Source organism: Petromyzon marinus, unplaced genomic scaffold, assembly GCF_048934315.1.
Source record: "Petromyzon marinus isolate PM22_M1 ecotype Great Lakes invasive population unplaced genomic scaffold, UKy_Petmar_22M1.pri1.0 PM_Scaffold_204, whole genome shotgun sequence".
Taxonomy (NCBI): domain Eukaryota; kingdom Metazoa; phylum Chordata; class Hyperoartia; order Petromyzontiformes; family Petromyzontidae; genus Petromyzon; species Petromyzon marinus.
The window spans coordinates 41,247-55,000 of NW_027423174.1; the positions used below are offsets into that span (position 1 = coordinate 41,247).

Consider the following 13,754-nt stretch of genomic DNA (forward strand, 5'->3'; position numbering starts at 1 on the left):
TGGATGGGTGAGTGAGTGGGTGAGTGAGTGGGTGGGTGGGTGAGTGACTGAGTGACTGACTGAGTGACTGAGTGACTGAGTGAGTGACTGACTGAGTGAGTGACTGAGTGACTAACTGAGTGAGTGACTGACTGACTGAGTGAGTGACTGAGCTGACCCACGAGGCTCCGAGCCAGCGAGCCAGCGAGGAGCCCGCACTCAGAGTGGCGCTCATAGCCACCAGCTGGAGAGACAGCCTAGCGGGGTGAGGGGGTGATGGGGTGAGTGACTGAATGAGTGAGTGGGTGACTGAGTGAGTGACTGAGTGAGTGACTGACTGAGTGACTGAGTGAGTGAGTGACTGAGTGAGTGACTGAGTGAGTGACTGACTGAGTGACTGAGTGACTGACTGAGTGACTGACTGACTGAGTGAGTGACTGACTGAATGACTGAGTGACTGACTGAGTGACTAACTGAGTGACTGACTGAGTGACTGGCTGAGTGACTGAGTGACTGGCTGAGTGACTGAGTGACTGACTGACTGACTGAGTGACTGACTGACTGAGTGACTGAGTGACTGACTGAGTGACTGACTGACTGACTGAGTGACTGAGTGACTGACTGAGTGACTGAGTGACTGACTGACTGACTGAGTGACTGACTGACTGAGTGAGTGACTGACTGACTGACTGAGTGACTGACTGAGTGACTGAGTGACTGACTGACTGAGTGACTGAGTGACTGACTGAGTGACTGAGTGAGTGACTAAGTGAGTGAGTAGGTGAGTGAGTGAGTGACTGAGTGAGTGACTGACTGAGTGACTGAGTGACTGAGTGACTGAGTGACTGACTGAGTGACTGACTGAGTGACTGAGTGACTGACTGAGTGACTAACTGAGTGAGTGACTGACTGAGAGAGTGAGAGAGTGAGTGAGTGACTGACTGAGTGAGTGAGTGAGTGACTGACTGAGTGAGTGAGTGAGTGACTGACTGAGTGACTAACTGAGTGAGTGACTGACTGAGTGAGTGACTGACTGAGTGAGTGACTGAGCTGAACCACGAGGCTCCGAGCCAGCGAGCCAGCGAGGAGCCTGCACTCAGAGTGGCGCTCATAGCCACCAGCTGGAGAGACAGCCTAGCGGGGTGGGTGAGGGGGTGGGTGGGTGACTGACTGAGTGACTGAGTGAGTGAGAGAGTGAGAGAGTGAGTGAGTGACTGACTGAGTGACTGAGTGACTGACTGAGTGAGTGACTGAGTGAGTGACTGAGTGTGTGACTGAGTGAGTGACTGAGTGAGTGACTGAGTGACTGAGTGAGTGACTGAGTGACTGAGTGACTGACTGAATGACTGAGTGAGTGAGTGACTGAGTGTGTGACTGAGTGTGTGACTGAGTGACTGAGTGTGTGACTGAGTGAGTGACTGAGTGACTGACTGAGTGACTGACTGAGTGAGTGACTGAGTGAGTGACTGAGTGTGTGACTGAGTGAGTGACTGAGTGAGTGACTGAGTGACTGAGTGAGTGACTGAGTGACTGAGTGACTGACTGAATGACTGAGTGAGTGAGTGACTGAGTGTGTGACTGAGTGAGTGACTGAGTGACTGACTGACTGACTGAGTGACTGAGTGAGTGACTGAGCTGACCCACGAGGCTCCGAGCCAGCGAGCCAGCGAGGAGCCTGCACTCAGAGTGGCGCTCATAGCCACCAGCTGTAGAGACAGCCTAGCGGGGTGAGGGGGTGGGTGGGTGACTGACTGAGTGACTGAGTGAGTGAGAGAGTGACTGAGTGACTGAGTGACTGAGTGACTAACTGAGTGACTGAGTGACTGAGTGACTGACTGAGTGACTGACTGAGTGACTGAGTGACTAACTGAGTGACTGAGTGACTGACTGACTGAGTGACTGAGTGACTGAGTGACTGACTGACTGAGTGACTGAGTGACTGACTAAGTGACTGACTGAGTGAGTGACTGAGTGAGTGACTGAGTGACTGACTGAGTGACTGAGTGACTGACTGAGTGACTGACTGAGTGACTGACTGAGTGACTGAGTGACTGACTGAGTGAGTGACTGAGCTGACCCACGAGGCTCTGAGCCAGCGAGCCAGCGAGGAGCCCGCACTCAGAGTGGCGCTCATAGCCACCAGCTGTAGAGACAGCCTAGCGGGGTGGGTGAGGGGGTGGGTGAGTGACTGAATGAGTGACTGAGTGACTGACTGAGTGAGTGAGTAGGTGAGTGACTGAGTGACTGAGTGAGTGACTGAGTGAGTGACAGAGTGACTGAGTGAGTGACTGATTGACTGACTGAGAGACTGACTGAATGACTGAGTGAGTGAGTGACTGACTGAGTGAGTGACTGACTGAGTGAGTGACTGACTGAGTGAGTGACTGAATGAGTGACTGAATGAGTGACTGAGTGAGTGAGTGAGAGAGTGAGTGAGTGACTGAGTGACTGAGTGACTGAGTGACTGAGTGACTGACTGAGTGAGTGAGTGAGTGACTGAGTGACTGAGTGAGTGACTGACTGAGTGACTGACTGAGTGAGTGACTGAGTGAGTGAGTAGGTGAGTGACTGAGTGACTGAGTGACTGACTGACTGACTGAGTGAGTGACTGAGTGACTGAGTGACTGACTGAGTGAGTGACTGAGCTGAACCACGAGGCTCCGAGCCAGCGAGCCAGCGAGGAGCCTGCACTCAGAGTGGCGCTCATAGCCACCAGCTGTAGAGACAGCCTAGCGGGGTGGGTGAGGGGGTGGGTGGGTGAGTGGGTGAGTGACTGACTGAGTGACTGACTGAGTGACTGAGTGAGTGACTGAGTGAGTGACTGAGTGAGTGACTGACTGAGTGACTGAGTGAGTGACTGAGTGAGTGACTGAGTGAATGAGTGACTGAGTGACTGACTGAGTGACTGACTGAGTGACTGAGTGAGTGACTGAGTGAGTGACTGAGTGAGTGACTGAGTGAGTGACTGAGTGACTGAGTGACTGACTGAGTGAGTGACTGACTGAGTGAGTGACTGACTGACTGACTGAGTGAGTGACTGAGTGAGTGACTGAGTGTGTGACTGAGTGAGTGACTGAGTGAGTGACTGAGTGACTGAGTGACTGACTGAGTGACTGACTGAGTGAGTGAGTGACTGAGTGAGTGACTGAGTGACTGAGTGAGTGACTGACTGAGTGACTGAGTGACTAACTGAGTGAGTGACTGAGCTGACCCACGAGGCTCCGAGCCAGCGAGCCAGCGAGGAGCCCGCACTCAGAGTGGCGCTCATAGCCACCAGCTGGAGAGACAGCCTAGCGGGGTGGGTGGGTGGGTGGGTGAGTGAGTGAGTGAGTGGGTGAGTGACTGAGTGAGTGAGTGAGTGAGTGAGAGAGTGAGAGGGTGAGTGAGTGACTGACTGAGTGAGTGACTGAGTGAGTGACTGAGTGAGTGAGTAGGTGAGTGACTGAGTGACTGAGTGAGTGACTGAGTGAGTGACAGAGTGACTGAGTGAGTGACTGATTGACTGACTGAGAGACTGACTGAATGACTGAGTGAGTGAGTGACTGACTGAGTGACTGAGTGAGTGACTGAGTGACTGACTGAGTGAGTGACTGAGTGAGTGACTGAGTGAGTGAGTGAGAGAGTGAGTGAGAGAGTGAGAGAGTGAGTGACTGACTGAGTGAGTGAGTGACTGAGTGTGTGACTGAGTGAGTGAGAGGGTGAGAGAGTGAGTGAGTGACTGACTGAGTGAGTGAGTGAGTGACTGACTGACTGAGTGAGTGACTGAGTGACTGAGTGAGTGAGAGAGTGAGTGAGTGACTGAGTGACTGAGTGACTGAGTGACTGACTGAGTGACTGAGTGACTGAGTGACTGAGTGAGTGACTGACTGAGTGACTGAGTGAGTGAGTGACTAAGTGACTGAGTGAGTGACTGAGTGACTGAGTGACTGACTGAGTGACTGACTGAGTGAGTGACTGAGTGAGTGACTGAGTGACTGACTGAGTGACTGAGTGACTGACTGAGTGAGTGACTGAGCTGACCCACGAGGCTCCGAGCCAGCGAGCCAGCGAGGAGCCCGCACTCAGAGTGGCGCTCATAGCCACCAGCTGGAGAGACAGCCTAGCGGGGTGGGTGAGGGGGTGAGTGGGTGAGTGACTGAGTGAGTGAGTGGGTGAGTGACTGAGTGAGTGACTGAGTGAGTGACTGAGTGAGTGAGAGAGTGAGAGAGTGAGTGAGTGACTGAGTGACTGACTGACTGAGTGACTGACTGAGTGACTGACTGAGTGACTGAGTGACTGAGTGAGTGACTGAGTGACTGAGTGAGTGACTGAGTGACTGAGTGACTGACTGAGTGAGTGACTGAGCTGAACCACGAGGCTCCGAGCCAGCGAGCCAGCGAGGAGCCTGCACTCAGAGTGGCGCTCATAGCCACCAGCTGGAGAGACAGCCTAGCGGGGTGGGTGAGGGGGTGGGTGAGTGACTGAATGAGTGACTGAGTGAGTGAGAGAGTGAGAGAGTGAGTGAGTGACTGACTGAGTGAGTGAGTGAGTGACTGAATGACTGAGTGACTGAGTGAGTGAGTGAGTAACTGAGTGACTGAGTGAGTGAGTGAGAGAGTGAGAGGGTGAGTGAGTGAGTGGGTGGGTGAGTGGGTGAGTGAGGGGGTGAGTGGGTGAGTGAGTGGGTGGGTGAGTGAGTGGGTGAGTGAGTGACTGACTGACTGACTGAATGACTGACTGAGTGACTGACTGAGTGAGTGAGTGACTGAGTGACTGAGTGAGTGACTGACTGAGTGAGTGACTGAGTGAGTGACTGAGTGACTGAGTGACTGAGTGAGTGACTGACTGAGTGAGTGACTGAGTGAGTGACTGAGTGACTGAGTGAGTGAGTGAGTGACTGACTGAGTGAGTGAGTGACTGACTGAGTGAGTGACTGAGTGACTGAGTGAGTGAGAGAGTGAGTGACTGACTGAGTGAGTGACTGAGTGACTGAGTGAGTGAGAGAGTGAGTGACTGAGTGAGTGACTGACTGAGTGACTGACTGAGTGACTGACTGAGTGACTGAGTGACTGACTGAGTGAGTGACTGAGTGACTGAGTGACTGACTGAGTGACTGACTGAGTGACTGAGTGACTGAGTGAGTGAGTGACTGACTGAGTGACTGACTGAGTGACTGAGTGACTGAGTGACTGACTGAGTGACTGAGTGACTGACTGAGTGACTGACTGAGTGACTGACTGAGTGACTGACTGACTGAGTGACTGACTGACTGAGTGATTGACTGACTGAGCGAGTGAATGAATGACTGACTGAGCGAGTGAATGAATGACTGACTGAGTGAGTGACTGAGTGACTAACTGAGTGACTGAGTGACTGACTGACTGAGTGACTGACTGAGTGACTGACTGACTGAGTGACTGAGTGACTGACTGAGTGACTGAGTGAGTGACTGAGTGACTGAGTGAGTGACTGACTGAGTGAGTGACTGAGTGACTGACTGACTGAGTGACTGACTGACTGAGTGACTGATTGAGTGACTGACTGAGTGACTGAGTGACTGAGTGAGTGACTGAGTGACTGAGTGAGTGACTGAGTGACTGAGTGTCTGATTGAGTGACTGACTGAGTGACTGAGTGACTGAGTGAGTGACTGAGTGACTGACTGAGTGACTGAGTGAGTGACTGAGTGAGTGAGTGACTGACTGAGTGAGTGACTGACTGACTGAGTGACTGAGTGACTGAGTGAGTGACTGAGTGAGTGAGTGACTGAGTGAGTGAGTGACTGACTGACTGAGTGAGTGACTGAGTGACTGACTGACTGAGTGACTGAGTGACTGACTGACTGAGTGACTGACTGAGTGACTGACTGACTGAGTGACTGAGTGACTGACTGAGTGACTGAGTGAGTGACTGAGTGACTGAGTGAGTGACTGACTGAGTGAGTGACTGAGTGACTGACTGAGTGAGTGACTGACTGACTGAGTGACTGAGTTACTGAGTGAGTGACTGACTGACTGAGTGACTGAGTGACTGACTGACTGAGTGACTGACTGACTGAGTGACTGATTGAGTGACTGACTGAGTGACTGAGTGACTGAGTGAGTGACTGAGTGACTGAGTGAGTGACTGAGTGACTGAGTGTCTGATTGAGTGACTGACTGAGTGACTGAGTGACTGAGTGAGTGACTGAGTGACTGAGTGAGTGACTGAGTGACTGACTGAGTGACTGAGTGAGTGACTGAGTGACTGAGTGACTGACTGAGTGAGTGACTGACTGACTGAGTGAGTGACTGAGTGAGTGAGTGACTGACTGACTGACTGATTGACTGACTGAGAGACTGACTGAATGACTGAGTGAGTGAGTGACTGACTGAGTGACTGAGTGACTGACTGACTGAGTGAGTGACTGACTGAGTGACTGAGTGACTGACTGAGTGAGTGACTGAGCTGACCCACGAGGCTCCGAGCCAGCGAGCCAGCGAGGAGCCCGCACTCAGAGTGGCGCTCATAGCCACCAGCTGTAGAGACAGCCTAGCGGGGTGGGTGAGGGGGTGGGTGAGTGACTGAATGAGTGACTGAGTGACTGACTGAGTGAGTGACTGACTGACTGACTGAGTGACTGAGTGAGTGAGTGATTGACTGAGTGACTGACTGAGTGACTGACTGAGTGACTGACTGAGTGACTGACTGAGTGAGTGAGTGACTGAGTGAGTGACTGTGTGGCTGAGTGAGTGACTGAGTGAGTGACTAACTGACTGAGTGACTGACTGACTGAGTGACTGAGTGACTGACTGAGTGACTGACTGAGTGACTGACTGAGTGAGTGAGTGACTGAGTGAGTGACTGAGTGACTTAGTGAGTGACTGAGTGAGTGAGTAGGTGAGTGACTGAGTGACTGAGTGACTGACTGACTGAGTGACTGACTGAGTGACTGAGTGACTGACTGAGTGACTGAGTGACTGACTGAGTGACTGACTGAGTGACTGAGTGACTGACTGACTGACTGAGTGAGTGACTGAGCTGAACCACGAGGCTCCGAGCCAGCGAGCCAGCGAGGAGCCCGCACTCAGAGTGGCGCTCATAGCCACCAGCTGGAGAGACAGCCTAGCGGGGTGGGTGAGGGGGTGGGTGGGTGACTGAGTGGGTGGGTGACTGAGTGAGTGACTGAGTGAGTGAGTAACTGAGTGACTGAGTGAGTGAGTGGGTGAGTGAGTAACTGAGTGACTGAGTGAGTGAGTGAGAGAGTGAGAGGGTGAGTGAGTGAGTGGGTGGGTGAGTGGGTGAGTGAGGGGGTGAGTGGGTGAGTGAGTGGGTGGGTGAGTGAGTGGGTGAGTGAGTGAGTGACTGACTGACTGACTGACTGAATGACTGACTGAGTGACTGACTGAGTGAGTGAGTGAGTGACTGAGTGACTGAGTGAGTGACTGACTGAGTGAGTGACTGAGTGAGTGACTGAGTGACTGAGTGAGTGACTGACTGAGTGAGTGACTGAGTGAGTGACTGAGTGACTGAGTGAGTGAGTGAGTGACTGACTGAGTGAGTGAGTGACTGACTGAGTGAGTGACTGAGTGACTGAGTGAGTGAGAGAGTGAGTGACTGACTGAGTGAGTGACTGAGTGACTGAGTGAGTGAGAGAGTGAGTGACTGAGTGACTGAGTGACTGAGTGACTGACTGAGTGACTGACTGAGTGACTGAGTGACTGACTGAGTGAGTGACTGAGTGACTGAGTGACTGACTGAGTGACTGACTGAGTGACTGAGTGACTGACTGAGTGACTGACTGAGTGACTGACTGAGTGAGTGACTGACTGAGTGAGTGACTGAGTGAGTGAGTGAGAGAGTGAGTGAGTGAGTGACTGACTGAGTGACTGACTGACTGAGTGAGTGACTGAGTGAGTGACTGACTGAGTGAGTGACTGACTGACTGAGTGACTGAGTGACTGACTGAGTGACTAACTGAGTGACTGAGTGAGTGACTGACTGAGTGAGTGAGTGACTGAGTGAGTGAGTGACTGAGTGAGTGACTGAGTGACTGACTGAGTGAGTGACTGAGTGAGTGACTGACTGAGTGAGTGACTGAGTGAGTGACTGAGTGTGTGACTGAGTGAGTGACTGAGTGAGTGACTGACTGAGTGAGTGACTGACTGAGTGAGTGAGTGACTGACTGAGTGACTGACTGAGTGACTGAGTGAGTGACTGAGTGAGTGACTGAGTGACTGAGTGACTGACTGAGTGAGTGACTGAGCTGACCCACGAGGCTCCGAGCCAGCGAGCCAGCGAGGAGCCCGCACTCAGAGTGGCGCTCATAGCCACCAGCTGGAGAGACAGCCTAGCGGGGTGGGTGAGGGGGTGGGTGGGTGAGTGAGTGGGTGGGTGAGTGACTGAATGAGTGACTGAGTGACTGAGTGAGAGAGTGAGTGACTGAGTGAGTGAGTGAGTAACTGAGTGACTGAGTGAGTGAGTGGGTGGGTGAGTGAGTGAGTGAGTGACTGACTGAGTGAGTGAGTAACTGAGTGACTGAGTGAGTGAGTGGGTGGGTGGATGGGTGAGTGAGTGGATGGGTGAGTGAGTGGGTGAGTGGGTGGGTGGGTGAGTGAGTAACTGAGTGACTGAGTGAGTGAGTGGGTGGGTGGATGGGTGAGTGAGTGGATGGGTGAGTGAGTGGGTGAGTGGGTGGGTGGGTGAGTGACTGACTGACTGAGTGACTGACTGACTGACTGACTGACTGAGTGACTGAGTGACTGAGTGAGTGACTGAGTGAGTGACTGACTGAGTGACTGAGTGAGTGAGTGACTGACTGAGTGACTGAGTGAGTGAGTGACTGAGTGAGTGACTGAGTGAGTGACTGACTGAGTGACTGAGTGACTGACTGAGTGACTGACTGAATGACTGAGTGACTGACTGAGTGACTGGCTGAGTGACTGAGTGACTGGCTGAGTGACTGAGTGACTGACTGACTGACTGAGTGACTGACTGACTGAGTGACTGAGTGACTGACTGAGTGACTGACTGACTGACTGACTGACTGAGTGACTGACTGAGTGACTGAGTGACTGAGTGACTGACTGAGTGACTGACTGACTGAGTGAGTGACTGACTGACTGACTGAGTGACTGACTGAGTGACTGAGTGACTGACTGACTGAGTGACTGAGTGACTGACTGAGTGACTGAGTGAGTGACTGAGTGGGTGAGTGGTGACTGAGTGAGTGAGTGAGTAGGTGAGTGGTGAGTGAGTGAGTGAGTGACTGAGTGACTGAGTGAGTGACTAAGTGAGTGAGTAGGTGAGTGAGTGAGTGACTGAGTGAGTGACTGACTGAGTGACTGAGTGAGTGAGTGACTGAGTGAGTGACTGAGTGACTGAGTGACTGAGTGACTGAGCGAGTGAGTGACTGACTGACTGAGTGAGTGACTGAGTGACTGACTGAGTGACTGAGCGAGTGACTAACTGAGTGAGTGACTCAGTGAGTGAGTGACTGAGTGAGTGAGTGACTGAGCGAGTGACTAACTGAGTGAGTGACTCAGTGAGTGAGTGACTGAGCGAGTGAGTGACTGACTGACTGACTGAGTGACTGAGTGAGTGACTGAGTGACTGACTGAGTGAGTGAGTGACTGAGTGAGCGAGTGATTGACTGAGTGAGTGAGTGACTGAGTGAGTGACTGACTGAGTGAGTGACTGAGTGAGTGAGTGAGTGACTGAGCGAGTGACTGACTGAGTGAGTGACTGAGTGAGTGAGTAACTGAGCAAGTGAGTGACTGACTGACTGACTGAGTGACTGACTGAGTGAGTGATTGACTGACTGAGTGACTGAATGAGCGAGTGAGTGAGTGATTGAGTGACTGACTGAATGAGTGAGTGAGTGAGTGAGTGACTGAGTGACTGACTGAGTGAGTGACTGAGTGAGTGACTGATTGGGTGACTCCAAGTCCACCACCTCGCACCGTTTCTTGTGAGTGAGGTACATCAGCTTGGTCAGTGAGTGAGTGACTGACTGACTGAGTGACTGACTGACTGAGTGACTGACTGAGTGACTGACTGAGTGACTGACTGAGTGAGTGACTGAGTGAGTGACTGATTGGGTGGACTACAAGTCCACCACATCGCACCGTTTCTTGTGAGTGAGGTACATCAGCTTGGTCAGTGAGTGACTGAGTGAGTGAGTGATTGACTGAGCGAGTGAGTGACTGAGTGACTGAGTGACTGAGAGAGTGACTGAGTGACTGACTGAGTGACTGACTGAGTGACTGAGTGACTGAGTGAGTGACTGAGTGAGTGACTGACTGAATGAGTGAGTGAGTGACTGACTGACTGAGTGACTGACTGAGTGACTGACTGACTGAGTGAGTGACTCCAAGTCCACCACCTCGCACCGTTTCTTGTGAGTGAGGTACATCAGCTTGGTCAGTGAGTGAGTGAGTGACTGACTGACTGAGTGACTGACTGACTGAGTGACTGACTGAGTGAGTGACTGACTGAGTGACTGACTGAGTGACTGACTGAGTGAGTGACTCCAAGTCCACCACCTCGCACCGTTTCTTGTGAGTGAGGTACATCAGCTTGGTCAGCATCAGCTCCAGCAGATAACCCCTGGATGGGTCTCCCACCACGTGCAGCTCATCCACCACCACAATACCTGCAGAGACACGGAGTGTAGTGTATAGTGTAGTGTAGTGTGTAGTGTAGTAGTGTAGTGTATAGTGTAGTGTATAGTGTAGTGTGTAGTGTAGTGTAATGTATAGTGTAGTGTATAGTGTAGTATATAGTGTAGTAGTGTGTAGTGTATAGTGTAGTGTATAGTGTAGTGTGTAGTGTAGTGTATAGTAGTGTAGTGTAAAGTAGTGTAGTGTATAGTGTATTGTATAGTGTAGTGTATAGTGTAGTGTGTAGTGTAGTGTATAGTGTAGTGTAGTGTATAGTGTAGTGTATAGTGTAGTGTAGTGTATAGTGTAGTGTATAGTTTAGTGTATAGTGTAGTGTATAGTGTAGTGTATAATGTAGTGTATAGTGTAGTGTATAGTGTAGTGTATAGTGTAGTGTATAATGTAGTGTAGTGTATAGTCTAGTGTAGTGTGTAGTGTATAGTGTAGTGTATAGTGTAGTGTGTAGTGTAGTAGTGTAGTGTATAGTGTAGTGTGTAGTGTAGTAGTGTGCAGTGTATAGTGCATAGTGTAGTGTGTAGTGTATAGTGTAGTGTATAGTGTAGTGTATAGTGTAGTGTAGTGTGTAGTGTAGTGTATAGTGTAGTGTGTAGTGTAGTGTAGTGTGTAGTGTGTAGTGTATAGTGTAGTGTATAGTGTAGTGTATAGTGTAGTGTATAGTGTAGTGTGTAGTGTAGTGTATAGTGTAGTAGTGTATAGTGTAGTGTATAGTGTATAGTGTAGTTTATAGTGTAGTGTATAGTGTAGTGTATAGTGTAGTGTGTAGTGTATAGTGTAGTGTAGTGTATAGTGTAGTATAGTGTGTAGTGTAGTGTATAGTGTAGTATAGTGTGTAGTGTAGTGTATAGTGTGTAGTGTATAGTGTAGTGTATAGTGTAGTGTGTAGTGTATAGTGTAGTGTATAGTGTAGTGTATAGTGTAGTGTGTAGTGTATAGTGTAGTGTATAGTTTAGTGTGTAGTGTATAGTTTAGTGTGTAGTGTAGTGTATAGTGTAGTGTATAGTAGTGTAGTGTATAGTAGTGTAGTGTGTAGTGTATAGTGTAGTGTATAGTGTAGTGTATAGTGTAGTGTATAGTGTAGTGTATAGTGTAGTGTATAGTGTAGTGTAGTGTATAGTGTAGTGTATAATGTAGTGTATAGTGTAGTGTATAGTGTAGTGTATAGTGTAGTGTATAGTGTAGTGTATAGTGTGTAGTGTAGTGTATAGTGTAGTGTATAGTGTAGTGTATAGTGTAGTGTATAGTGTAGTGTATAGTGTGTAGTGTAGTGTATAGTGTAGTGTATAGGTAGTGTATAGTGGTGTAGTGTATAGTAGTGTAGTGTATAGTGTAGTGTATAGTGTAGTGTATAGTGTAGTGTATAGTGTAGTATATAGTGTAGTGTATAGTGTAGTGTATAGTATAGTGTAGTGTATAGTGTAGTGTATAATGTAGTGTATAGTGTAGTGTATAGTGTAGTGTATAGTGTAGTGTAGTGTATAGTGTAGTGTATAGTGTAGTGTATAGTGTAGTGTATAGTGTAGTGTATAGTGTATAGTGTATGTGTATAGTGTAAGTGTATAGTGTAGTGTATAGTGTAGTGTAGTGTATAGTGTAGTGTATAGTGTAGTGTATAGTGTAGTGTATAGTGTAGTGTATAGTATAGTGTATAGTGTAGTGTATAGTATAGTGTAGTGTATAGTGTGTAGTGTATAGTGTAGTGTATAGTAGTGTATAGTGTAGTGTATAGTGTAGTGTGTAGTGTAGTGTATAGTGTAGTGTATAGTGTAGTGTATCGTGTATAGTGTAGTGTATAGTGTAGTAGTGTATAGTTAGTGTATAGTGTAGTGTATAGTGTAGTGTATAGTGTAGTGTATAGTGTAGTGTGTAGTGTATAGTGTAGTGTATAGTGTAGTGTATAGTGTAGTGTGTAGTGTATAGTGTATAGGTGTAGTTTATAGTGTAGTGTATAGTGTAGTGTGTAGTGTATAGTGTAGTATATAGTGTAGTGTATAGTGTAGTGTAGTGTGTAGTGTAGTGTATAGTGTAGTGTATGGTGTAGTGTATAGTGTATTGTATAGTGTAGTGTATAGTGTATAGTGTAGTGTATAGTGTATAGTGTAGTGTGTGTGTATAGTGTAGTGTATAGTGTAGTAGTGTATAGTGTAGTGTATAGTGTAGTGTATAGTGTAGTGTATAGTGTAGTGTATAGTGTAGTGTATAGTGTAGTGTATAGTAGTATAGTAGTGTATAGTGTAGTGTATAGTGTAGTGTAAGTGTAGTGTGTTACAGAGTGAATCCAGGCCATCCTCCTCCACCAGGCGGTTCAGGAGGCCGTTAGCTGCCTCGATCGTGCAGACAGCCACATCCACACTGGCCAATCCGCCAAGCGGACACTGTGTAGTGTATAGTGTAGTGTAGTATGTATAGTGTATAGTGTAGTGTAGTGTATAGTGTAGTGTAGTGTATAGTGTAGTGTATAGTGTGTAGTGTATAGTATAGTAGTGTATAGTATAGTAGTGTATAGTATAGTAGTGTATAGTGTAGTGTATAGTGTAGTGTATAGTATAGTGTATAGTGTATAGTAGTGTATAGTGTATGTGTATAGTATAGTGTATAGTGTAGTGTATAGTGTAGTGTATAGTGTAGTGTATAGTGTAGTGTGTAGTGTAGTGTATAGTGTAGTATATAGTGTAGTGTATAGTGTAGTGTATAGTGTAGTGTATAGTGTAGTGTATAGTGTAGTGTATAGTGTAGTGTATAGTGTAGTGTATAGTGTAGTGTATAGTGTAGTGTATAGTGTAGTGTGTTACCGAGTGAATCCAGGCCATCCTCCTCCACCAGGCGGTTCAGGAGGCCGTTAGCTGCCTCGATCGTGCAGACAGCCACATCAACACCGGCCAATCCGCCAAGCGGACACTCCCCACTCATGAACCCTCCCACAGCAGCCCCGCACGGAGACCACAGCTCCTGTTCAGCGGGGGAAATAGTAGGAGTATCAGTAGTATCAGTAGTAGTATCAGTAGGAGTATCAGTAGTAGTATCATCAGTAGTAGTATCATCAGTAGTATCAGTAGTAGTATCAGTAGGAGTATCAGTAGTAGTATCATCAGTAGTAGTATCATCAGTAGTATCAGTAGTAGTATCAGTAGGAGTATCA

The 13,754-nt window shown here is 48.7% G+C and overlaps 1 long non-coding RNA gene across 1 annotated transcript in view; it reads right to left on the minus strand.

Moving 5' to 3' along the window:
- Positions 1–7,870: 7,870 nt before the first annotated feature.
- Positions 7,871–13,754, minus strand: part of LOC142922905 (uncharacterized) — a 6,066-nt gene continuing 182 nt past the window's right edge. Inside the window, exons 1-3 of the long non-coding RNA XR_012940407.1 lie at positions 13,408–13,754; positions 10,488–10,590; positions 7,871–8,286 (exon numbers count right to left, since the gene is read on the minus strand). The exon at positions 13,408–13,754 is cut by the window's right edge and continues 182 nt beyond it. This is a non-coding gene — a long non-coding RNA (uncharacterized LOC142922905). The remainder of the gene's footprint in view (positions 8,287–10,487; positions 10,591–13,407) is intronic.